The sequence below is a fragment of the Sinocyclocheilus anshuiensis genome, unplaced genomic scaffold (assembly GCF_001515605.1).
Source record: "Sinocyclocheilus anshuiensis isolate Anshui unplaced genomic scaffold, SAMN03320099.WGS_v1.1 scaffold13, whole genome shotgun sequence".
In the NCBI taxonomy this organism is placed as follows: Eukaryota; Metazoa; Chordata; class Actinopteri; order Cypriniformes; family Cyprinidae; genus Sinocyclocheilus; species Sinocyclocheilus anshuiensis.
In genome coordinates, this window is record NW_015538026.1 from 1883705 (window position 1) to 1889548 (window position 5844).

Consider the following 5844-nt stretch of genomic DNA (forward strand, 5'->3'; position numbering starts at 1 on the left):
GCCGTCTCGTCTTGAACAGGAGCGCTTCACAAAAATGAACCGAAACTCAGCGAATACATGTCTCACAGACATGATAAATATATCTATAGAAAGCTTTAAATTACTACTTAATGAAATAAAACAAATCAAAAACAAAAACTATTTCATTATAATCTTAATCCGTAAAGATGCGCTTCTCTCTAAAGGCTCGTCTAATGAAGAGGTGAGTCAGGATCGGCAACTTCATCCTTGCGACACCTACACAGAAAACACTATTTATTAGTAAATAATTCAAATATCTCCTTCCTCTTTCCCCCTGACACATTTACGGTAATTACTTTTGCCAATGCTTTGCGGTGAGCTTAAGCCTATTGCGTGCATTTGAACGCAGAACTCTTCAGCTGCGCTGACGGCACGCACCATACATGCTGCTGCTGGCGGGACACTACACTGTCGAGCCGCTCTTGATAGTCGTGGTAGCACGGTCTCGAGTTGTTTCCACCAGCGTGGCAATCTTTTTTCATCACTAATTGATGAATGTCTAAAATATAAAAATAAGGGGAAGCCTAAAACAGGCCCGAGGCCCTGCCCGCGTCTGAACTATGACGTGAAAATTGTCCCGAAGCCCGGCCCGAGGTTAAAGTAACGACCAAGCGGCCAGTGGCAGACAGTGAGTTAATCATAGCCTATGTTTGATCAATTTAGCCTTCTCAAATCATCACCACTTGACTAAAATAAAATCTATAGGCCTATATAAAATGCTTTAAAAAACAATGTTAGTTTAAATGGTTAACCTAGATAAATGTGTGCTATTAGGCGTGTATCCAATCGTTTGTGCAGAGAAGCTAAAGCACGTTTTGCAGTCCATGGAGTCGCCAGCACGATCACTTGCATTTTTTTCTTATAACAGTGGAAACAACCGTCATTTTTGCTCCTAAAGGTAAGAGTAATACATCATTCGGGACTGTTAAGGGTCTACTTTTATTTGTGTGCACTCACAATATCAGCATACGTTGTGCTTTTTTAGAAAACAAACAGGATACGCTTTCTGCTGTCTCGGTCTTGAGCAGGAGCGCTTCACAAAAATGAACCGAAACCCTGCGAATATTCTATTTCCCCTGGGGCATTCATCATGGTAATTACTTGCTGGCGTTTTGCGGCAAGCTTTGCGTGCGCTTTAACATGGAACTCTTCCAGCACTCGCTGCTGCTGGACACTAAACACCGTCCGAGCCACTCTTGACAGTCGTGGTAGCACGGTCTCGTGTTGTTTCCACCAGCGTGGCAATTTTTTCATCACTAACTGATGGATGTCTAAAATATAAAAATAAGGAGAAGCCTAAAACAGGCCCGAGGCCCGGCCCGCGTCTGAACTATGGCGTGAAAATTGGCCCAAAGCCCGGCCCGAAGGGGCGTAAAAAAGTCGGGGCCCGTTGCTGAAATGCAGGGCTCTACGCCATCCCCCCTATGGGACCCCTCTCTCGATACACTGGTTATGCTTTTGCCTCCTTGGCCGCCTTTTTCAAATAGGTGCAGCACGTCCTCGCGGTGCTGTAGATTAGAAAATGCATGATCTGGAGCAGAGCAGAACGCGGGACCCGAGCGTTTTTAATCCATTTCATATGGAAGTTGAGATTGCGCAATTTAGGAATGAACTGAAAAAGTTCGCGCGCACACACACACACACACACACACATATAATGAACTGAAAAAGTTTGCGCACACACACATAAACACGCACGTTAAACATAAAGAAGAGGACAAATCTATCAGGCAGCTTGAAGCGAAAAAAAGAGGAGGAAAAGAGGAAACAGGACAACTAATTAAAAATTATAAATATTTTTTTTTCTCCGTTCGATATTGTGCTTGAATTCATTAGGCTACACAAAAGATATTATTCGTGTCTCGCGAAGAGAAACGCACAGACTACAAATACACAACTAAACAAAACATTCTTTTAATGAGTTTTGCCGCAACTCGTTCACTTGCTGATATACATAAAATAATTCAATAAATACCTATTTAGAATAGGCACTTAATTCAAATAACTATTAGGCTAAATAATAAAATAACGAGAATTCACTGACCAAAAGCAGCTTGAAAATGCTAACAAAGATGGATCCGTAATTGAAAGGTACTCTGTTATTTCATCAGTCAGTCATGGAAGTCTGGTGGTTGATGGGCTTCTGGCAACATTAATTTCAGGAGAGAAGACAATTTTATAGATTTGAGTGCACAGGTTTGAGTGTGCACATCTGAGTGAGAGAGAGCGCACGTCCTGTTTTGTGCATTATATACTATTAGATGTGTTTTGTCCACATTTCATATGTTGTATAATTATATCAGTAGGTAACAAAGATACATAAAAAAATAAATTAAAAAAAAATCACTGATTAATTTTGCCTGGGGCCCCCACTTCATGTAGGTACGCCTCTGCTGTCGATATGACGCTTTGAAAAATGAACATATTGCCCAACACTAATATACACCCCACACACACACACACACTCCTATGGGTTACTTATTTTGCTTGTAAGAACTTAAAAATCACAATTTTGAAAAAAAATTTTTGCAGCACAACTGATTAAACATTAATAAGAAATGTTTCTTGAGCACAAATCAGTATATTAGAATGATTTCTGAAGGATCATGTGACACTGAAGACTGGAGTAATGAAAATTCAGCAAATAAAGTACACTTTAAAATATATTAAAACAGAAGACTTTACTTTAAATTGTAATAATTAAACAATATTACTGTTTTACTGTATTTTTGATCAAATAAATGCCGCCTTGGTGAGCAAAGATCCTTCTTTCAAAAACACTAAACATCTTAACCAACCCCAGACGTTTGAAATATAGTGTACTTCCTCAAGCCATATGATTATAGGTATCATTTATGTTCGTAGCACAAATTCCAAAGTTTAATACATAGAGTTATGGTTTATAACAAATCCTAAGTCTGAGTATAAGCAACAGCAATCCTTAGGTGATACTTAGCAAGCACCAATAATGAAAGAAAACAAACCAAATTAAAAAAGAGAAAACAAAATAAGCAATAATTATTCTCTCTACAGAAAATGAAAATACTCATTTGAACTTTGCATTGCGTTTTATAGTCTAAAATGCTGTTTTAAAAGGTTCTGTGTTCCTCTGCTAGTCTTGTCCTGACAAATCAGAAGTGCTTTACAACCTTGACAATCGACCTTCTGCTCTGCTTTAAACAGTATGAATTAAAATCATATTCATAAAGATCTTACAGAGAGGCCGAGAGAAAACATGAATGATATCTGAGATGAATAAGAAAAAGATTAACTTATCTACCCATTATAATGGAGAAACTTCTTTTGATAAAATATTGCATGTATATCGATTAAACACTGCTATGAATTCACCTGTCAGTGCAGTTATATGCAGTAATACTACACCTCAAAAATGTTCTGCATTTGAAATCATTTTCATGTGCTATTCGGATTGTGGTCTCCATCAATTTCAATACGGTTTAATTTGCATGTAACAATTCCCATTTACACATTACTATTATTCTCTTGATGTCCAAGATGTACTTTTTTACACACCAATCCCTCTCTCTCTCGCTCCCTCTTTTTCCTCTTCCAGGGTGTCTCTCTCTCCAGCTGGCTGTGGTTAATACTACGTGATAACAGAGGCAGTAATTGACTGTTTTAGGTTGTTTGTAGCCTCTGCTCTGACTTGCAAATTGCAGCTCGTGTTTTCCAAGGACATTGAGTCCCATTCACCCACCACTTAAAAGACTCATTATACAGGAGCCAAACGGCACACACAAAAAGCCTTTTACACACACACACACAGGAACACACACAGGAACACCTGGTAGGAGGTGGAGAGAGATTGTGAATAGCAGTGAACATTCAGATCAGTAAATCCTGGAAGATCAAGAGCTTTTCAATTTCCTCCCAAACTGTGTTAATTAAATATTGGATGTCCCTTTTCCATTAGCTCACACACAAATCACATTATTAGTTATTTGAGTTTTCTTTATCCTTCCATCTTTTGCTGAAATGGATTTCTATAGCAGAAATGCACAATGGTTGTTTCAAATTGACAACTTTCATTAGTGATTTCAGTAGGCCTTTGCTGAATACTGCAGAGGGTGCCACATATATACTGTATACACACACAAAGTCAGCACTGGGGTAAAGTTACTGCTCAAATGAGCACAGAAGACACACTGCAAAAAATGCTTTTCTAGCTTGGATTTTTTGTCTTGTTTACAGCCAAAATATCAAAAAATTCTTAAATCAAGAAGGATTTTCTAGACAAGTAAAAATGATTGTCTTGTTTTCAGAAGAAACATGTCAAAATTAAGCGAGTTTTTGCTTAGAACAAGCAAAATAATCTGCCAATGGGGTAAGCAAAATAATCTTATTTCAAACAGAATACAAGATTTTTTTTTATTTACCCCATTGGCAGATTATTTTGCTCGTTTCAAGCAAAAACTCACTTAATTTAGAATTTTTTTTCTGAAAACAAGACAATAATTTTTACTTGTTTAGAAAATCTTTCTTGATTTAAGTTTTTTTTGATATTTTGGCTGGAAACAAGACAAAAGATCTAAACTAGAAAAGCATTTTTTGCAGCACCCCACCCACAATGCAAAGCTGTTTAGGTGCAACTGACGTTCAGGATAACAGTTTAACTCTCCCTGATCTAGCAAGTGAAACACAAGAACATCTAGTGCAGCATTACTCTCACACTGGGCTTTGAGGGTCACAGGAGAAAGTAGATTTCAAGACAAAGACAGACCGAGGACAGCAAAATCCCTCGATACCTAAACATGGAGAATATTACGCCAGTTTTGTGGTCAGTGTTGTTCTGATTACTTCTGCATTTCACAGCTCCAGAGCTGAAAAATGAGCCACAGGACAAAATAAAGGAGGAGGAGAGACGAGGTCCAAATCGCTTCAAGGAATTTCAGTTTCTGCAGATTTAAAATGGTGCAGTCAAAACACTTTCTGTTCCTCAAAAGTGTTCATGATACTGGATCAAATCACTTGCCTGAGACTCATATAAACAAATCATTTCACTTGGATGTTATAAGTTGCACTGAGTAAATACAGCTGGATGAAACAAAAACTGTCCATCTTCATTTCAGGCTGCAAAGCAACAAAATGTGATTATTTTAAAGGGGCTGATTCTTTTCTATACCCACTGTAGGTATATAATATAGTAAGTCAATTATTGTAAATGACACTAAAATGTGCCAAAAATAAACGCATTACTTATATAAATTAGGGATGCACCGATACCAAGCTCCTGTACTCGTACTCGTTAAAATGCCCCGATACCAAACGACAATACCACACAGCATGTGATAAGCGCCATATTCAGACAAAGAAACACCGACAACAGAACAACAGACAGCAGAATGGAGTTAAGGATGTCTACTACGAAGTATATGTATGCAATGAATATAACGTTAAACATTCAGTATTAAAGGGGTCATATGGTGCGATTTCAATTTTTCCTTTCTCTTTGGAGTGTTACAAGCTCTTGGTGCATAAAGAAGATCTGTAAAGTTGCAAAGACTAAAGTCTCAAATCCAAAGAGATATTCTTTATAACCGATACAAATTTGGGACCAAAAATTATTCAGACAGAGTCTGGGGGAAAAAAGTGAAGTTCAGGTTTGCATGAAGCTGGATGACAGCATGCCCAGGAGACTACAGGCTATCATTAAGGCTAAGTCCTGCCCGACTAAGTATTCATAGTTGTGTCATACTAACAGCTGTCTGAATAATTTTTGGTTGATTGTAATCTATTACATACCTGTCTATCAAAGTTATCTAACATTATCAAGCTGAATTTGTTCTGACACAGTTTAACTTT

General features: G+C 37.8%; 1 protein-coding gene across 1 annotated transcript in view; it reads right to left on the reverse strand.

Annotated features, from left to right (window-relative positions):
- The window catches only part of LOC107680131 (kazrin-A-like), a 46447-nt gene that overhangs the window by 13138 nt on the left and 27465 nt on the right, over positions 1-5844 (reverse strand). The window lies entirely within an intron of this gene.